We start from the raw sequence: 21661 nt of genomic DNA on the forward strand, positions 1-21661 counted from the left end.
GGATCTTTGGAAGACCATCCACTGGTAAGTTGGGCCTCTTCTTTTCTTTTTAAAGTTATGCTTTTTGGTGAGGAAGATTGGCCCTGAACTAACATCTGTTGCCTATCTTCCTCTTTTTTTTTCTCTCCAAAGCCCCAGTACATGGTTGTATGTCCTGGTTGTAAGTCCTTCTAGTTCTTCTATGTGGGATGCTGCCACAGCATGGCTTGACGAGTGGTGTGTAGGTCCCTGCCCAGGATCCAAACTGGCAAACCCTGGGCCACTGAAGCGGAGCACTCAACTTAACCACTATGCCACCAGGCTGGTCCCAGGGTGTGTGTTTCTTAACACCAGGAAAATTGAGATTAAGTATAGAAATATTTGAGAGGACTAAACCATAGTATTGACAATTTTGCACTAAGAAGAAAATTGTGTATATTTGCTGTTTTTGTATTTGTAATTTTTAAGAGAATTGGGCCAATTACAGTGATAGTCTGTAATGCCAATTTAAAATACAATTGAGTAATTGATGTGGAGTTTTATGGTTCCAAGTTGAATTCTTGCTAAGTTTATGGGAACATATAAGAGAACTTTAGGACCCCATATTTATAAATTTAAGGGCTTATGTATATAACTATTGAAGAACTCCAGAAAGCTTTGTTTGTTAATCCAAATATATACATATATTTATATAAAATTTATATTCACAGCTTAAAATGTTTGAAGGTGATTAACTAATTGTATTCATAGTCTCTTCAGAAGTGATTGCTAAGCTCTGCTAAATTAAAAAATAAAATAATTATATCTGTAAGCTGAACTAAAATAAACTATGTTTTTCTAATTTTAACTTTAGTAAGTGGAATACCAATTTTTCCCAAAAGTAAACCTTTGAGTAATGTTTTCTACTTACAAAAGCCCCCTTCAGTGACTCTAGAAACTCATATGGACATAGCAAATGCTGTAGTGCGTGATGGCCGCTGTGACAGGGAAAGACAAACACTCTCTAGGAACCAGCAGGAGGGACGATGCCTGGGAGCGTGGAAGAGGGCCCTTAAGGATGAGGAATAGGTAAACTGAGAAAATGGGTGAGGATGGAGGGAGGGACAGGAGAGTCACAGGAGGCTCATTCATTGACGAATGCTGAGTAGTACCAGACACAAAAATAGGGGCTGAGAAGACAATAGCAAACAAACAAGGTTCCTTCCTCATGGAGCCCAAGAACTTGGGTAAGAGGGAGCTCAGTTTCTTGGGGGAACAGAAGGAAATTTAGTGTGAGGAAGCCCATCCTGGGTGGTGAGAGGATGAGAGAAGGATCCCACCCAGGCCCCCAGACAGGGGAGCCCCAGGGCGCTGATGGACACATGGGAAGTGCCCGACATGGCTCTAGGAGCCAGAAGGCCCACAGCAAACCATCCCTTTCTTCTTCCAAGTGTCTCATTGAAGTTCTTTCTGCTTTGCAGGTCAGAAAACTATTTGTAAATGAAACATTTAAATTTTCCTTGGTCTCAAAATTCCACATTACCAAACTACCCACCCCTTAGCCCAAGGAGCCCTGAAGCCTAAACAGGCTGAAGACAAGTAAGAAGCTCACTTTTGCTTATGCCTGAAGTCCTAGGCTGTAGGAACCGGCATGATTGGTTCATAAAGACCCCTGAAGCCCTGCAGGAGGAAGGCCCTTGTCTCTTAGGGTTGCCCTGGGGACTGCTGGCTAGGTTAGCTGAATACTCTGCAGATAATGGCTCTTTTTAAAAGAGAAAATAGATCCCATTTTCCAAAGGCCAAACAGGAGGTGAAGCGGTGGTAAGGGGGGAACAGAAGTTCTATGAGGGTCAAACGTGGGGACCAGGGTTGGCAAACTCTGCCTGAAGAAGAAGGAGGGCAGAGACAGCTCCAGGGTGAGGGAGCTGAGAACCATTCCAACCCACCCCAGAGTTTAGGCCTCCACCACAGGATGTTGGCTTTACTCATACAAAGGATTTTATACAAGGGAACTGTAGATCTGGGATTCACAAAACTCATTTTCCATTTCATAGGCTACAGCCTTCAAATAACTCTAAGCTCCATCACCCATCTAATGGAGCAGACACGTGTCTCAGAGGGAGTCCTGGAGAAACGTTCCCTCCAAAGGTCCTAGGGACACTGTGAAATGGGCTCCATCACAGAACCATCTCCATCAGTGTGTACAGGCCCTCTGCGTGTGTGTGCAGTCCTTTTTGTCTGAGGTTATCAGGACATCAAGGCCTCTCACCCCTGGGAACACTGTCTGGGATTGTCTGGCGGCTATCTGGCTATAAGGCTTTGGACATTATCCCCAAATCTTTATGGAAGAATTGCCCTTGTGTTTCACATCAACAATAGTTGAACCAAACTGCCTTTGACATCCCTGAAGTTATCTGATCACCCAGGTGACACTGAACAGAGCTAGATGACTGGGAGACGGCAGTTCAGCCCTGACATCTGCCTAAGGCCAGCAGCAAGGGTTCCAGGAGTTATATGAGCCACCAGGTCCATCCAACCTACCATCTGTCACTGGCTTGCCATGCCACCTTGGGTCACTGATTTCTCTACTCGGTGCCATCTGTGAAATGTGCATAATAGCACATCATGTCCTTCTGTCCCTCCTCTCCTGCTCATGCTCACCCTCCCCCCCCCCGTCATCTCCCCCCCTCCCGTCATCTCCCTCCCTCCCATCATCTCCCTCCCTCCTCCTCCTTCTCCTCCTCCTCCTTCTTCTTGTTTGTTGTCTCTCTCTTTCTCTCTCTCTCTCTCCTTCTCTCTCTCCCTCTCTCTCCTAGAGAAGAAGATAATGTGTCTACAAAGTCCTTTGAGCTCCTTGGAGATAGAGGGTCTATAAATATCAGCTGTTATCACTGTTACCATGGAAACACTCACAGAGAACTGTGCTTCATTCCTGCATTTGCTGAGCATAATTCTGGCCTTCTCACCCTGCTGGTTTCTTGAGGCTGTTAAACAATCCACGGTTCCACAAAGCGCTGTGGTCAGGTGGTGGGGGGCACAAGAGGGCACAACTGGTTTGCTTCTCAACTCTTCTTTATGTCAATTTTCAAAAACTGTGTTTCTGTTTGCTAAGGTAGAGGATGGCACAAGATTGGCCAGAGTCAGCTATTAATCCAGGATGCAAGTCATGACAGGTGTAGGTGTGCCACCCAACCAAGGACCCTAATCTCTATCAAGGTTAAGACAAGGGAGAATTCCAATGAGTTTCAGAATAATATTCCACCCATTTCCTAAATTTGTTCTGAGTCCTGACTCCTCCATTTCAGAACTAGTGGTGGCTAAATATTGGGGTAAAGTGGGTTACGCGTCTGCCCTTTCTGCCAGTCTGTGACCTTCTGGAAAGCAGAGGCTACGTCTTTTTCATTATAGTCTCTGCGGGGCCTAATACAGTGCCTGGCAGATAGCAGATGCTGGACAGCTGTGTGTGAAAAAAAAATGAGCAAGCGGCTGCCATCCTCTCTTACAAAGTGTTGCTGAGCCAGACACGTGCCATTAAACGTTGGCTTGGACTCAAGATCCCAGAGCACATCGGTTCCTGCCACTGCTTGGCTGCTTTCTCCACTTCCATCCCCATCAGTAAGTGGCACAGATGCGATTTCACCTCTAGTTTCATTGGTGGTCCTGGGAAAGTTATCCATAACCGAAAGCCTGATATGGGAGAGTCCAGAGCAACATATCCTGGATGTTAACCAAACAACTGTGAAAGGTCCCGTGCAAAAGGTGAGTGTGGGAAAATGGTGCAAAAAGTCATTAGTCCTTTCAGGCAGCATATGACCTCAAGGGCAAGGTTTCCAGGCCTCAGATGAGCATAGGTAGGAAAATGGAAATGGGCCTGCAGTCAGACAAATCAGAATTCAATGCGTGAGCCCTGCCACTTACCAACTCCCCTGAGCCTCAGCACTCCCCTGGGTGAAATCAGAATCATAGCACTTATCTCACAGGTTTGAGGTGATACTTAAACAAAATAAGTACACAAAGCCACAGCTCAGTGGCTCACAGCAGTCAATGATTAACACACGTTCATTCCATTCCATTAGGTTGGCAATATGCATGAAGAAAGCAGTTTATTTTGAAAAATGCACTTACTTGTTTTTTCTAAAGGCCCAACAGATGTTTCAGATCCCACCAAGATGTGGCGTGCCATAGCCCTGCCTTTGGGAAGCGATGGGGACTTATGGGAGAGAGAAAATGCCCAGGCACATGCAGGGAGCCAGGCAGGACCTGCTACACAATCTGCAGGGGCCAGTGCAACATGAACACATGGCGCCACTTGTTAAAAAATTATTAAGAATTTCAAAAGGGGGACAACAGAGCCTTAAACCCTGTGCAGCTGCACAGGTTGCACATCCACAAAGCCAGCCGTAGAGCCAGAGGCGACGGTGAACTTGACCTTAGTTCCTGGCCCCGGTAGAGAAGATCATCCTGATGAAATAAGCTGAGCGACAATTTTACTGTGTTACTCAAAAGCTGTTTTTGTTGTCACTGTAGGTCTAATACATTCAGAGAGGGCACTGGAATGTTTTCTACAAAATGCTTGAATACACTGAATTCATATTCTAAGCCAAACCTAAGCTGTGGTAAAGGTCATTTCAGGAGGGGAAAGTTCATAAAAACAACTAAACTCTTATAGAAGTGATTAATGATTGTATAAAATGTGTTCAGAGGTTCAGAATGCTCCCATATCCATGTTCACAGAGGTACAGGGGTGAGGGCAAATTACAACCATATAAAGGACATTCGTTATTTATTTAATTGCTATTTAATAAGCCCCTCCTGAATACAAGTCAAGGCTCTAGGCCATGTAAGGGAAACAGAAAAAGAGATCATCTTCAGCCAAAAAATGGGAAGGTTAGACTAGATGATGTCTAAAGTCCCTTTCGGTTCTAACATTTTAGGATTCCTTGATGAAGACATGGGGCCTACCTTCAGGGAACAAGTCTACCGCAATAGCAAAACTAAATTGAAGTTGCTCTGATAGAACGCTTTTAAGTGGAGTGCTTAAAATCTATCATTTATATTCATATGTATGTATTCCTACCTGCTAGGATTTTTATATGGTCTTTCACCTAGATTTTTACTGAGCCCTTCAAACACTGGGAGCCATTGCCTTGTTTTTGTTTTTGTTTTTTTTAATATCTAGTAGTAAAACTAAGTCACAGAGAAGACAATGGATTCTCCTGAAGTCAAATAATAAGGTTGTGGCAGAACATAGCCCCCTCTTAATTAATTATGTGTGGGGGTTCATTCTCAATGGTCCCCAGTTCTCCTCCACTCTCCATCCGCTAATAAAGAATGTAATTAAAATGGGCCATATTCCTTTCCTTGTTGCCAAGGTCTCGCTATTAATGGCAGACCCTTTGCATGAATGCATGGAAGCCAATTTTGAGCGCAGGCTTTAAAAACCAGACAAATCTTGTTCGGATTCTGGCTCCACCGCTTATCAGTTATTAGTGATCTGGGAAAATTACTTAATCTTTTGAAGCCTCAATTTTCTCATAAGTTGAAATGTCAATTCTTCTCCAGTTTATTTGAGGATAAAAGCATCTAGCAGTGCACGGCACATAACAGCCATTCATCTCATGTTGAACCCACTCCCTACCCCTCTGTCTTCCATTCCTTTTATAGGGCCCACTATGGACAGAATGTCATGGGCCTGTAACGGTCCCATCATTTCACTGAAAAATCTGGCCTGTGGAAGGGCAAACTACCCAGAGATAGAGCCAAGAAACCCAGGATAGATGAGACAAAAGACAGGCACCGATCTGATGAAGTCTAAACATTGCCTTCATTTTCACCTTTGAATGGGCAAAATCCTGCCGAGGGGCTCTTCTGCTGCCCCTCAGTTTATTATAACCCCTCACTGTGCAGTCCTGGCACTTTATTTGACCCAGGCCTTGGAACAGCTGGGTCAAACGGTCAACTTTAAAAGGAGGAGAAAAGGGAAACAAGGTTGGGAGAGTAGAGACCCAAGAGTTCTACCCATTCTTCCAGGGGACGGGAGCCCTGAATGGATCTAAGCTTCTCTGAGTTGTCAGCTGGTGGACCCATCAGCCATTCTAAGTGAGAGACTAAAACTAAAGGAAGAAACAAGATGCTATTTCTCTCACCAGACTATTATCTTGAAATGAGGACAGAGAGATGCTGCTACAAGAAGCCAGAAGGACCTGCTTGGGTGTTATTTGCAGGGTGACAAAATTCCCTAACAGACCAAGGGTAACAGCCAAACTGGCCTAAAATTCCTCCATTACTAGAGATTGACATTTAATGATAAGACATGAACCCCAAGGAGTCCCCATTGCACACGCACACAGCGGAACACACAACTTTGAGAGAGTGGACCCGGGATGCGGGAGTTCTGATTCCATAAGGAGCCCACTGGCAAAATATGCAGAAAGAGAATGAAAGCCTGCCAAAGACAGGTTAACACACTTCATGGTTTTGCCTGGAATCAGGGCTCTCAATGGAGGCAGCTGAGAGCACTCAGGACAGCTCAGAACTGTCACGTGGGGGCAGTTCTCATTTCATCTCACCTTACAGCCATCATGGTCAGAACTGCCCTACTCTTCAGTGCTTGTGTTTAGTGCTTGCTCTGAGCCCACCACTCGTTGTCACGTAATGTTTATCTCAAGCTTCACTAAGATCTGAGAGATTTAAGGTACACTTTTCTACCTGGAGCACTTGGTAAAAAGAACAGTTTCCCACTCAAGCTAATTCAAGGAAAGGGGTTTTTAATCTAGACACAGAAATCTGATAGGAATCCAAGGCAGGACTACCTGGTGCTGCTGGGCCCCATGAGAAGAGGAAATGAGAAGCTGTTCACAACTCCGGCAGAGGTTGCTAACTGTCTCCCAGATCTCATTCTTCCCTTCTTCTTAGTAATAGAACTTTCTGTGTTTTATGTGGGCACATGGCTGCCAGTTGTGCACTACAGTTTGCAGCCTGCCTTGCAGCTGGGTATGACTCTGTGAGTAATGGGGTATAAACAGAAAGGAGATGTATAAATTTGGCATCTTCCTAAAGTCAAAGCCACGTGTCCTGGATTTCTCTTTGCAGTAAGACGGAAGGCAGATGCTGTATTGACAGCATTAGTCTTGCACAGAAGGACAGCGCCGTAGAGGAGGCAGAGTAATGAGATGGAAGAAGTCTCCCTGGATTAACCCCATGCAGCAGAACCACCCTGCCGGCCTGGGCTGTTCATCACCTGGCTGATATGGAAGAAAGAAAGAACTGCTCTTTCCTCTGAGCCACTTTAGTTTTGGGTCTCTGTTACAGGGGCTCGGCTTCATCTTAACTGCTATGAGAATCAAGGGCTAGCCCACAGATGGAGCTTCCCTGGAGTCAATCCGCCCTGGTCCACTCTGCCACAGCTGGGTGGAAGGAGCACTGTGTTAATTGGCTCAGGCTGCTGTAACAAAATACCGGACTGTGGAGCTTAAACAACAGACATTTATTTTCTCACAGTCCACGATCAGAGGGACAGCATGGTTGGGGAGCTGGTAAGGCTTGCAGAAGACAGTCTTGTTGGATCTTCACTGGGCTGAGAGAGAGAGAGCTCTGGTGTCTCCTTCTAAAAAGGGCAGCAATCCCATCATGGGGGCTCCACCCTCGTGACCTCACCTAAACCTAATTACCTCCGAACGGCCCCACCTATACCATTACATTAGGGCTTCAACATATGAATTTTGGGGGGACCCAAACATTCAGTCCATAATAGGGACCGTGGTAGAAACAGAGTTGTTCAGGCACTCCTACCTGCAGCATGCACTCACACAGGTCATGCAGTGAGCCAGTTAGCTGAATAAGCATTTGAACTCACAATCCGTCACTCAGTCTAGGTTCCTGAAAGGCTCCTAGCAGGAGGATATTAATTCTGTAAGCATCATATTCTAAAATCTCAGATGGATCATGTTTTCTAGGTGCAAGTCATTGATTCTCAGGCACTGAGCGCTCAGGTCATTTCTAATCAGAGCACAGAAGAGTTTCATACATACCAGTGGTTCCAGTTTTCGAACTTTGGCGTGCATCAAAATCAACTGAAAGATGTGTCGAAACATTACTGGCCCCCACCCTCAGAGTTTCTGATTCAGTAGGTCTGGGGTGGGGCCTGAGAATTTCTATTTCTAATAAGCCCCCAGGTGATGCTGTTGCTGCTGGTCTGGAGATCACACTTTGAGATCTGTTGATATAGGCCATCTGCCTGCTGGTCCCACATGCTGTGGAGTAAACATACAGCTGTTGCCGGCACATACACAGTCTTAAAGTGAGATGTTAATAGAAACACTAAACACTAGACTATTTTAGCATATTCAAAATGCAAGGATACAGTTCTGGTCTGGGACTTGGTAAGTAAACAGATACATCATTTATTTAACAATTATTAGTAGGTGCTTATACTGTGTCAGGTACTGGGAGGCAGCAGGGATAAAGCAAACAAAAATACCAGCCCCCTGGGGCCAGCCCAGTGGTGTAGTGGTTAAGTTCGTGCACTCTGCTTCGGTGGTCAGGGTTGGCAGGTTCGAATCTTGGGCACAGACCTACACACCACTCATCAAGCCATGCTTTGGCAGTGTCCAACATACAAAATAAAGGAAGACTGGCATGAATGTTAGCTCAGCGACAATCTTCCTCAAGCAAAAAGAGGAAGATTTGCAATGGATGTTAGCTCAGGGCCAATCTTCCTCACCAAAAAACCAAAACAAAACCCAGCCCCTGTGGAGCTTAAATTCAAGTGGGAAAAGCTATCATTTATTGAATCTCTATTATGTCCTAAGTCTCTTACACTAATTATTTCAAACTCCCACAAAGACAATAAAAGATAGGTATCATTATTTCAATTTTCAAGATGAGAAAGTTGAGTCTCATATAGTTAGTAACTCACAGCATCAGATGGCTATATTTCCAAAAGCCATGTACTTTCCATAATACCACAATGAAATATATTTGGCTAACACTACAAAGGGACTTTCAGCAGAAATACCCTACATTTTTTCAGCAAAGGATTTCTTTTTCAGTTCCATGGCCTGGAAAGATCCCTGAAAGATTTGGGACCTTTCAAGTGTAAGATCCCAAGGACTGGGAGGGGAGGATCATGGCCTGCAAGGAGGGGACAGTTGTCCTATCTCTTGACCACAACCCACTGTCTGGGTCATCTGACCAGGTAAGTTACTGCTGAGCCACAATAAACTTTTTTGGGTCCAGAAGAAATTTACTTAACACCAATATTGCATTAAAACTAGCAGGTCCCTGGTTAAAACTGGAGATCCTTCCTTCAATCACTTATTCACTAAATATTCCTGGAAACCTCAGTGTGTCAGGCGCAGTGCTAGGAACTGTGGAGAATTCGAGGTGAGACTTTGTGCCCGTTCTCAAGGAGCTTAGAACCTCAGTACAGCGACGTCTCCCCAGCTCACCTCCAGCTACCACGTTTGAGGTCCTCTTTGAGACGGTAATTTTTGTCTTATGTCTTGTGGTTTGAACTTTTTATTTTTATTCATAATCCCAATTCACACATCTGTTTGTTTTTTTAATGGAGCTATTAATATACAAGAGTTGGGTATTTGGTGAGACAACATAATAATTTTTATTTTTTTAAAGAGAAATGACAGTCATTGTCCAAGATCTTAGGGAAACATTAAAAAGAGGAGGTGGGTCCTGGGGCAACTGGAGAAAGCGAAAAACTCCTTGGAAGGTAAAGAATCTATGATCCTTGAAAAAGATAGGAGCCCTCCCTCAAGAAGGGAGAGAGCAGAAGGGAATCTTAGAAAGAGGAAATCTTTAGAGTGAAGTAAAAAGAGCAACTGGGTGGGCAGAAAGAAAGACAGAAACGCTGGGTAGGACTCTTGCTTTAAAGGGCTTTCCCGCCATCTGTTGAATCCCGTGTTTAGGCCTCACTGAGTGTGGCTGACCACGCGCATTGTCAAGTCCAGAGCACAGTATACTTCAATTTTTTTTTTCAAGAAAACAATTAAAGTTTAAAACAATTAAAAGATTAAAGTTTATCAGCTCATAGGTTGGGATGTCTCTCATAGGTGAATATTTGTCTTATTAAGTTTGGAGGCTTGAAATCAGACCCAGGGTTCCATGGAGGACTCAGTTCGTGATTCAGAAGGCCCAGCAAGAATGCTATGTCGCCATTCCACCTGGGGCTGAGGCTGGGGGGAGAAGAGAGCAAGTTACTGGTAACAATCAAGTCTTTGTCTGCTTCTTAAAAGCCCTCTGTGCAAAGGTGCTACACACATTATTTTATTTCCACACAACCTTGACTGTCTTAGCTCAATGAACGCTGTCTCCAAATTTTCCAGGGTGTTTTCAAATCTCAAAGAACAAAGTTGTCTTATAGGTTTCTTCTCCAAATTTAAGCTTACTGAGATAGTCCTTGAGTACAACAGTCTTATCCCAGAGGTGCAGTCCTGTGCCCAGCATGGGGGTCTTAATAATACAAGGGCTCTCACACACCCTATAGTGGGGCTTCTCACACCTTATGGTGCTTAACAGTCACCTGGGAAGCTTGTTCACATGCAAATTCCTGGGCACTATCCAGATAGAGGTTCAGTAGGATGGGGATAAAGTCCAAGAATTTGTACTTTAAAGGGGTTAACCAGGTAAATTTGATGCAGAAGATTCATGGTCAACATATGGAGGGAATCTGTGCAATTGTAAGAGAGTTAGTGAGAAAATGTGCGGGGGAGAGGTGCACTTCAAGCACTCAGCTACATTTATTGAGCATATACTACATGCCCTTCCCTGTGCTAGGCACAGCGGATGCCATAATGGACAAAGCCTGTCCTCATGAAATTCAGGTCTCAGCAAATAACCACACACATGAATGTGGAACTACATCTGTGACAGATGGCACAAAGAAGAGTTAGACGGTGCCATGAAAACCTGTGGCTGAGACATTTTCCCTAGTCCCAGATGTCAGGGAAATCTTCCCCTGAAGGCTCAGTAGGTATTATCTAGCCAAGAGGGGAGAGATGAACATTCCAGACACAGAGGGAATAGCATGTGTGAAGGCCTGTGGCCAAAGGGAGCTTGGAGAGTCTGAGCAAATGCCAGAATTACCCAGTGGACTCAGTAATGTATAGCCCAGTGTTAGCCAACCCCAGTCAGACCTTCACACTCTAACACTCCATCCTTCTGGAAGGCTGATGAAATTGAAGAATTATTGATTTGCTAAAAGTAGCTCTTAATTTACAATTAAATGTGAGCTGCTCTAAGACCCACTGTGTTAGTAGGGCAGCTGGCGTGCCGGGTCTGGGTAAATCCCATACCCTGTGCCACGGCAACCTGCACTAAGATTAGACAACAGCTGTCTCAACCCCACAAACCCCCAGAGAGGCAGGCAGAGATTGAATCCACTGCTGCCACAGGAAGTCGAGAGGTGGTGGGCAGGCTATCAGCAGAAGCAGCCCTTGCCAACAGGGCGGAGTCACAGACTGTGCCCATGGCACCATCTGCAGCCCTTTTCTGCAGACCCTTTTGGAGATCTTTTCTGACTCTGCTCCTCTGCTCCTTCCAGAGCCACCTCCTTTGACTCCAATGTCCTGGACTCTTCTAATGGTTTACTCTTTAATGAATGACTTGTCTCTCTTTCCACAAAAGAAAGAGATTTGATGTGCTCATTGGACAATCAAATGTTAGATAATGGTGTCCCTCCCAGGATTTGTGTTTTGGAAAAGGCCTGGACAATACTAACTCAAAAGAACAAATCAACGTGTCAAATTTCCCTCCCTCGTTGTGGCATAGATAGGGACAGATGCTCTAATTTTCAACTGGGCAAATGGAGCTCAAAATAAAGACTGTATTTCTCAGCTTCCCTGACAGTCTCGTGTTGTCCTCAGGCCAAGTTCTGCCCAATGAGATGGGAGCAGACAGTTTCTAGGACAGATGTTTCTATAAAGGCAGTTGGCACTTCTGCCTTTCCTCTTCCTCTTAGTTCTTTCTTCCAGCCTGGCTGTGATGACTGCTGTCCTAGACACCTTCCTGGGCCATGAGACCAAGGGCCACATAGGAGGGATGGTAAAAGGTTGAGGTTGAAGGGGCCTGACTCCTCGAGGACATAATGGAACAGAGCCATCACCCGGGGCCTGGACCATCTTCCTCTAGACTTGTGAGAAGAAAGCAAATTCTATGTTGCTGAGGCCATTGTTATTTTGGGTTTCTGTTACTCACAGCCAAACTTAACTCTTACTGATAAAACCATCATGAAGATTTTTCTTTCTTTTCCTTTTTTCTTTCCTTTTTTCTTTCTTATTGGAGGATCATAGTGAAGTTTCTTCTTAGGGTCCCTCAAATTGGGCAACAATAATCTCCATCTTCACGTGTGGCTGCTTCTTCAGGTCAACCCAAGCTGCATCACAAGATGGGGAATGAACATGGACTGGGACACGAGGCGTCCGTCTGAAGCCAGCCCTGCCACTAGCACACCAACCATTTTCCCTCGCTGGGCTTCCACTTCTTCATCTGAAAAATAGCCTTGAAGTCCTCTTACAAATCTGATAATTTTTAAGACCTAGAACCCTCGGCTTTACCCAGCCCCTGTGCCCACTCTGCCAGTCAAAGGAAATTATTAGAATGAAGAGGGGGCCAGCCTGGTGGCACAGCAGTTAAGTGTGCACATTCCACTTCTTGGCAGCTTGGGGTTTACCGGTTCGGATCCCAGGTGCGGACATGGCACTGCTTGGCAAAAGCCATGCTGTGGTAGATGTCCCATGTATAGAGTAGAGGAAGATGGACACGGATGTTAGCTCAGGGCCAGTCTTCCTCAGCAAAAAGAGGAGGATTGGCAGTAGTTAGCTCAGGGCTAATCTTCCTCAAAAGAAAAAAAAGGATGAAGAGTTATCATCTTACCAACAGGTTGTGTTTTACAAGTCTATACATTACTTGCTTGGAACCAGTAAAGCATTTTTTCCAAAGGTCAATAATGTATATGAAGGTTAGGTTCCCAAGCAAATTCCAAAAAGATATTTAATCAACATGCAGTTAAACTATAGTGCTGGGAAGGTCACAGACCAAAATAATGTGTAAAATATTGGTGTGGGGGAAAGCGCTCAGTTTCAAATTGGAAAGGGGGCCAGAAACAGCTTCTCCTCCACCCTCCTTAGAGAAGGGGACACCTCCTCCCTCAGCCCTGGATTCTGGTGGTGGAAATAAGCACCTCCAAGTAACAGCACTTCCCTTTCACATCCAGGTCCATATGAAAGCTAAGACAATGAGAGTCTCGGGAGGCGTCCAACATCCTATGAGACTCGTCTGGTTTTCTTCTGTCTAATCCTGACTTCATTTGAAAACTTGCTCTGTAGGTAAAATAAAGCCCATTTTCTGAGCGTGTCCAAATTCCCTTAAGCAAACATTCTGCAGAAGGCCTGGGAGAGGCAAAGGGAGGACAGATGCTTTCCTTTGAGGCCATGGTGCCGTACGGTTAAGTTTGCCCTGTCCTCTTGGCCACAGCGGCACAGAGTCTGGGCGTCACCCACGTCACCAAGGGAGCACAGCGGTGGAGAAGCAGTTAGGGGCAGACCTGATTCTACGCGCTGGAGGAGCTGAGTGTCTTTCCTTCCTCCCCCCCACGAATGTGGGACTGCTGAGAATGCAGTCCTGCTTTTCCGATGAACTCTGATCTGCGTCACTCCAGTCCTTGCTTTAGAAAGGGCAGTCTAGACTCTGTACCTTTCAGTTTTATCTTTCACTATTAAAACAAAATCTATATCCCAGTCAAAGGCGTTCCCTCAATCTACCCTGATTAAACATGGCCCTTTGCACAAGTGTCTCCTCCACCTGCCTCACTTCCTTTCAGGTTAACTCTTCCTTGTCCGGATCACCATCTTTGGGAAGACTCCCAACTCTCAGGAGGTGTTAGGTCCTGCTCCTGTGCGCTCCTAGCAAAGTGACCAGTACGCAGTAAGGTCCATCAATGTTCAGTGAATGAGAGAACCAGCGCTTCTTCCTCTGCTCCTTCTCTTGGTGCTATCAGAATCTTGTTCAGGGCCCACCTCCTCCATGGGTTCTCTCTCTTCTCTAAATTCCCATTGTACCGCTTGTCTGTGGTATCCATTGTGGAATATAATCACTTACCACCTTGCATTGTGGTTTGCTCATTCCTGGGTATCTTGCCTCATTGACTTGATTGTCTGCTGCTAACAGGTTCAGACAGTACCTTCTCTGTCTTGTGTGATTCCCTCAGTTTCCAAGGCAATTCTATATATATGGTAGGCAATTGATGAATGACTGATGGACAAGCACATGAATCCAAGATAGGCTTCTTTAAATTGTGACCCAAGGAAGACTTACATTATGTTGGAGAGGTTTTTTTTTTTTTTTTTTGCTTAAGAAGATTAATCTTGAGCTAACGTCTCTTGCCAATCTTCCTCTTTTTTTGGCTTGAGGATGATTAGCTCTGCACTAACATCCATGCTAATCTTCCCCCACTTTATATTTGGCTCACCACCATAGCATGGCTGACAAGTGGTGTAGGTCCACGCCTGGGATCCAAACCCACAAACCAAGGCCACCAAAGTGGAGTGCACCAAACTTAACCAGTACACCACAGGGCCGGTCCCTGTTGGAGAGCTTTTAACATTAAAAACAAAGAGGCTTTCCATGACTGCACCCTTGGTGCCATGAGTGACACTTGAGGTCTCTGTGTCTACATCTTCCTTCTGAAGAGGCAGGTAGGCCTAAGGGTCTGAGCCTGGGCTCTGGAGCCAGGCTGCCTGGGTCTGAACATGGCCTTCCTTCTTGTCAGCCTTTGGGATTTAATCTATGTGAGACTCAGTTGCTTCATTTGTAAAATGAAAGTAATAACAGGATTTGTTAGTCAGGATTCTCCAGAGAAACAGAACCAATGGGATATATAGAGATGTATAGAAGAGGAGATTTATTATGGGAATTGTCTCACACTGTTATGGAGGCTGAGGGGTCCCATGATCTGCCCTCTGCAGCTGCAGAACCGGGAAAGCCAGTGGTGTAATTCAGTCCGAGTCCACAGACCTGAGAATCAGGGGGCCGATGACATGAGTCCTGATCTGAGTCTGAAAGCCTGAGAACCAGGAGCACCAGCGTCAGAGGGCAGGAGAAGATGGTGCTCTCAGCTCAAGGAGGAGAGCGAGTTCACCTTCCTCTGCCTTTGTGTTCTCCTCAGGCCCTCAGTGTGTTGGATGATGCCCACCCACATTGGTGAGGGCCAACCTCTTCCTCAGTCTCTGGATTCAAACGCTAATCTCTTCCAGAGATGCCCTCACAGACACACCCAGAACGATATTTTACCTGCTATCTGGGTAACCCTTAGCCCAGTTATAAATTAGCCATCACAAGGACCTACCTCGTTAAGTTGTTAAAAAGGTAATATGAAGCAGAAAACAGAAAAAAAGGTAATCCCTACTATATACTTGGCATAGTGTCTGACTTAATAGTGTTTGATAAATGTAGTTATTATTCACCAGTATCGCTTCCAGTATGATGACAGAAGGCTGAAAAGGGGCCAGAGCTCTTGGGGCACCCAGGGCTCAGTCAGTGGTCCTGGTCTCCTTGTCATTCCACTCACTTATGCGGCCAGTGTCCCTGCGGGTGTTGCTGTGAAGACAGGCACAGCAATGACTTTCAGAACCAGGAAACCGAGTGTCCTGGTGGGTAGTGTCATGCCACGTCTGGGACTGAAGATGCATGTCATAAACTTCAGCCAAGGGGGCCTGCCGTCCAGAGGGAGCGTCAGGTGCAATGCCACGTAGATGGTAAGCATGCAAGACTCATTGTTATCGCTTATTAATGAAAAAACATGCTGCTAGCTAGCTGGGATACAGATACTACGAACAGCCAGTTTGCCTCAAGGATTTGCTCCTTGAGAGCACAAAATCCTCCTCACACCTTGGTATAGAGATGAGGATAGATCAAGTTGTAATCCAGTTCATACAATTTTTTTTTTTCATTTTTCTGCCTCCAAGCTCCTCCACAAAGTAAAATAAATGCAACACAGGTTTTTTTTTTTTTTCATTTCTTCCCTTTGGTTTGATCCCTACAAACTAATCATAGTAAAGTGCAATATTTCTAGAATGATGTGGAAAGAGGAAAGAAGGAAACTTGACAGATCTGGGGGTGTATGAGGTTCTTTGTTCCATGTGTTTGTCTGCCTGCTTGTCTGAGTGTGTGTGTCCGTCTTGTGCCAGCCAATAGCCAGGCACCCATTTTGACTCCGCATCCCAGCCACATTGGAAGGAGGAACCTAGGCCAAGACGGTTAGTGCTGAGGTTTCCCAGCTACCTAGGACCTGGAAAAATGGCGTCTGTGCCAACCTGACTCCCTCCACCTGGATCGAGACTAATAGCAAAGTAAGACTTTGCTAGTTAGCAATGGGAATTGCAGCTGCAAGGCCATGAGAAACTCAGGACCATAAAAGCCCTGGCTGGCTGACCTGCACGGAGGCCACAGCTGGGCACTGGGGGCAGCCAAGGACGTTGAGGGGTGGTGAGAAGGATGTGGCAGCATGCAGACTGCAACTGAGCCAGGGCAAAGGGCAAATGCCAGGTGAAGATCTCCAGACCCTGGCCCGGTGCCACCCCCAGCACAGTCCCTTCAAGGTCAGTGTTTGCAGCACTTCACCCTGGAGCCCAGGGACTGGTGTCCCCTGCCCACACAGCTTCATGTGTATCCACTCTCCGTGAGCTGGATCTCAGGTGGAGGGGATATCTCTGTTTTTTGAAAGTGCAAGAGCTTGTTCTAAAACATCCATCTGGCTTCAGTGTTAAAGAGGCCTTGGCTAAAAAATACCATGAAGGTATCATGTTGGGAGAACAGTAATTGATAAAAATGACAGCATCCAGGTCACACATAAAAATTGGCTCCACTGGACTCTGAACTTCTAGGAACCAGGCTTGCTTAGAAAAGGACATCAACAAACGGGAAAATGTGCAGAGGAAGCTAGCTGCTACGATGAGGGTCAGAAACCAGCTCTTACAATAACTGAAGAAACTGGAAACTTTTTATTTTGAAAGGTAAAAATTAGGAAGACAGGAGAGATGTTTACAATATACGTAGAGTGTACACATGGAAGATGCCCCAGACTTGCATCATCTTGCTCCAAAGATGACCATCAGGAGTGGACAGAAGTTACAAGGAGCTAGGCTTTAGGTCAGAGTCTCCCAACAATGGAGGCTTCCACTGCAAGGTAGGGAGTACACAGCCGCTGGAGATGTTCAACTGGAGGCTGGTTGACCTTGTCCCAGGAGATGGGAGTTTGGACCAGAGTTCCTCTGACATTATCGTCAGCACAATGAGTTTATCCATATTGACTGCCCATTACCTCCAGGCCCTCAACTAAGGCTGCAGAGAGAAGTTGAATATTAAGCAGACCATGGAACAGACATTCCTTCTCGTCCCGGGAAGACGTCAAGCGGTCCAGCAAGAAGGGATCATAAAATGCCCCAGATCCTCATTTCATCCACATCTGTCCCTGAGGCCAGTAAGACCGGGCCCTAACAGCAAGCATGACATCTGGTGTAGAATGGTGTCGTGAGACCTCCCCTCTTAGCCTTTCAGAGGCAATGTGTGCGTCTCACCTTTTAAGCAGATGGAAAATTCTGGAATTTTCTAAAACCTAGAGAATGCACTGGTTGGTGCCAGACATTTTCTCGAAGGAAAAAACAAATTCAAACTCTAACCCACCGCCCCCCCCCCCGCATGGGGAAGTACAAAGGAACAGGTAAGCTGGTTCTGAAAGCTCTAACAATAGGGTAGCACCAGGCCCCTACTGGCTTTCAGTCCCAGCACCCACCACATCATGAATATTTGAATGCTTGCAGAGACCACGCACCTCTGTGGTCCAGCCAGAGAATATCAAACGAAAATCATTCTCATTCTCTTATGTCCTCTGCTCTCTACTATGGTCTCCACCATTCACACACCTAAGAACAAACTGGCAAAGAGCAGGGAGGGGTGGAGAGAAATCCTGACACATCTCCCCAACACCGTGCATGCTTTCTGGACTCACCAGCTTCCTGACTTACAAGTTAGGAAACAGCGGAGCAGAAAGCAACTTCTGGAAGTCTGCAGTCAGGGCCTGATGACTCAGGTGGCGAGCAGGTAACCTGTGACTTCCACTGATGGCAGGAATAGTCCACTTTACCAAGTGGGCCTTGCTAAAAAAGCTCCTTCTTCAGTATTTTCATACTATATCCTCACCCAGGACAAGAATTCAATTACAGACCCAGTGAAACAGGAAAGTGCCAGAATGACTTTAGTGAAAGCAATGAAGAGATATTTCTACTTGTCCCCATTCAGGGTCTCTGGCTTCTTTAAGAAACCAGAATCATTCCAGAGCATGATTTGTTTTTCTATCAACACGCAGGGTCCATCGTGCAGCACAGAATGATGCTCTGTGGAGCACAGGGTGCGGTGATCGACAGTGTTAGGTGTTAGCCAGGAATCCACCCACATCCCCCTCTGTGACGTGACAGGTCCAGCATTTCCCGGTGCTCTTCTCTCCCAGGCCTCTTCGCCCTCCATGGCAGAGCTGTGCACCTCGGCTGCTTTCTACTGCAAACAGAGCCTGCCATTGAGCCATTTTCCTCAACACGGCACAGTTTCTGCTGCCAGGATGAGTCACCATGCGACACATACAGTCACCCCCTCCACTCTGTACTTAAAATACTCTAGGGCTGGCTGAACAGAGCCCCGCTGTGCGTGAGCACGTGTGTGAACGTGGGCTTGGCAGCTCAGCTCTCCAGAGCCCTCTGCAGAGTAGACAGCATGGTGTCTGGCCCAGGAGATCAGAGGGCCAAAACCCTGGGTGGGTTGGGAGGGGGCGGTTCTGTTTTCAGATCTCCGTCTCCATACGCAGCCTGTCAAGTTGGACTCTCTCTTTTGCAGGCAGGTGAACCTCCATTTTAGCCTCTCTGATCTTGAGCAGAAGTAGCTGACTGCTAGGGGTTGATCTTCCCGCCTCTCCTCCCAGCTCAGCTTCTGACTGGCCATCCTGCTACAAATAGGACAGTCCTAGCCTGCTTTCACCTTTGGGGCCCTGTCTCAGCACCAGGGTAGATTCTGCTTCAATCACAAAACTGCATCTGGCTGTTTCCTCAGTTAGAACCTGTCATCCTCACTTGGACAGAGGTCCCTAACTTCCCTCTGCTCTCTGCTGCCCTTCCTGTGCTCTGCTTCCCTCTCTATCCACCCACACACAGCACACAGCACCAGCCTTGGGCAGAAAGAATCACAGCGCTCCAGAACCATTCCTCTTCCCTCGCCTGCACACACACACATGAAAAAGTGTTCTCTTTGCCCTGAACCTTTAAGGTGAGCTAAACAATTCGTCCTCCTTCTCTCCACAGAGAAACACTGGCCCTCCACAGGCATGTACTGAACAGCTTTCCTAGTTCCCTGGTCCACACCTCCCCCACCCCCACACCCAGCCACACACTCCACCTGCCAGAGGCACCCCTCCCTCCACGGAACCACACACTTTCCGCTTTCAACCTGCTGCTACAGCACCCTTCACAGAAGGGGCCTCAGAACAAAAGCCCAGCCCAGCACAGCCCAAGGGACACGATGTGCTCAAGTTAGTCATTACTTGAGTTAGAGGAGGTCACAGAGCAGGAAGCACAGTAAAAAGCCAGGGGAAAGGTGGCATAGAGGGTGGGGAATTAGGCAGGGTGACCTTCTAAAGGAACTTGGAATCCGGGGGGGGGGGGGGGGGGGGCTGTGTATCAGAGTGGGCAGGTGGCAAAGTCAGAGCAACAGCCCCAAGGTTAGACAAGGTCAAATGGAAACAGCTAATTATAATTAAGCTAGCTACTTAACAGCTCTTACCATGCACCAGGCCCTGTGCTTAACACTTTCTCACATTTCTCATTTAATTCTTGCAACAACGTATCACTCTAATTATACAACTGAGGGAACTGGCCCTGAAAGAACAAGTGACTTGCCCAAGGTCACCCAGCTCCAAGTACTGAAGCCCGGAGTGTGAATGGAGGTCTGCCTGGCTCTTCACCAGGTTGCTCGTGGTGACACGGTCAGATGGGTGAAGCACTTCTAGGCGTCTGGAGTGGCTGGGCGGGTGGAGTTTGAAGCTGGTCCCCATAGGGCTGAGATCATGTTCTCTAGCTGTAACACCAGTTTTTGGTGGAAACATGGAGGTTCCTAGGAAGCCTAGGGAGGCTGGTTTAGAAGGAGATGCTGCACCGGCTGTGAAGGCACGACCCTCAGGACTTGTCAGAATTCCGGAAGAGGAATGCAGAGGAGGGATGAGGAGCAAAGCTGGGGAGCTAAGATTTGAGGGGGGAATATCCCCAGAGCAAGACAGCACGTCAAGGACAAGAGGAAAAGCTCATCCTTGCCAGACGCAGGATCAGTTACTGGGCATTTGCCACAGCCCCAGAGAGCCAAGGTAAGACACTTCTTTTTTAAGAAAAAATGGGAGTTCCAACGAAAAATCTGTCACTGTGAGCCTTTTTCCACCAACTTTGTTGTACCACATGCTTCTACTGGAAAAGAGACAGCAAGAGCAAGAAAGAGAAGGAAATCAAGGGAGGGGGCGATGGGAAGTGTGGGGGCACCCCCCAAGCCCTCCTCCCTTCCCACAGCTACCTCTGCCCCTACTCATCCTTTTTTGCTGACTCTGCCCACAGGCTTTCCTCCCTCTTACAGGTAGTGGGCACTTAATAAACACATGCCCCTCCCAGCGGCCTGTCCTGCTGGAAACTCCTCAGTGAGGCAACTTCTGCCAGGAGGGGAGCAGGGGCATCATACGTGCAGGTGCAGCCTCTTCCTGCACTTATGCCACCAACTTGGGGCTTTTCCAACATAAACACTGCAGGGGTAAAGACGGGGCTGGCTTCCTTTCTCAACACACTGTTCTGGCTGTCCTTGAGAGAGCCCTGTATGCAGCAGGCCCTGTGGGGCTAGGTGGATACATGGCTGCTTCTCGCCTGAATTTCAGGAATTTTCAGGTTTGCCCAGGTCTTGTAGGTGGGCCTTGAGGATTAGCGCAAAGAGCTCATTCTCTATCAGTTCAAGCTTGTCCTTAGACCTGCAAGGTTGACCTTGGAGACAGAAAGGTGGCCCAGACAAGCATCCCCGTATTAGGTAATTCCTGTATATGGGGCCGAGAAATCTCCTTTTCCAAGGGTCTGTTTCCCCCTGGGGACGGGGCTTCTCTGCAGTGACTGCAGAGCCACCCCTGCCGACTTCTACTGTGTCACCGCCCTGAGAGGGATGTATAAGCTGCTCAGGGGTTCAGCGGAGGGACATGAAACTAAGGAGTGTGGCTTTTCAGCAACAGGGGATAAGGGATGGGAAGGGGGACCGCATGCCCAGGACTGCCCTCCAACGACTCGCCATTTGTGCTGGGTCCCGCCAATCCCTTTTGGCCCAGGGATTTACAGCAGAACAAAGTGGTCAGTGCCCCCAAGGGGGCATAAAGGCATTCAGCGAGAATACCAGCCACCAGCTGGGAGGAGGAGAGTCCTCGATGGCTGGGTCACGTGCAGACTTTGTCACCAGGGGTCTAGACTGGCATGAGCCGCCTGTGCAGGGCGACTGGTTTCCGATGGTATGACCCAATGGGGGCTGGGCAGCCTTCTACACCTCTTACCCCTTCAGTTCCAGTTGCAGGTTGCCGCCCTGGGTGGGTTTGGCAATCGTCCTGCTTGAGGTGGTTCAGGCCGCCCACAAAGAA

This window comes from Equus caballus, chromosome 5 (assembly GCF_041296265.1).
Source record: "Equus caballus isolate H_3958 breed thoroughbred chromosome 5, TB-T2T, whole genome shotgun sequence".
Taxonomy (NCBI): domain Eukaryota; kingdom Metazoa; phylum Chordata; class Mammalia; order Perissodactyla; family Equidae; genus Equus; species Equus caballus.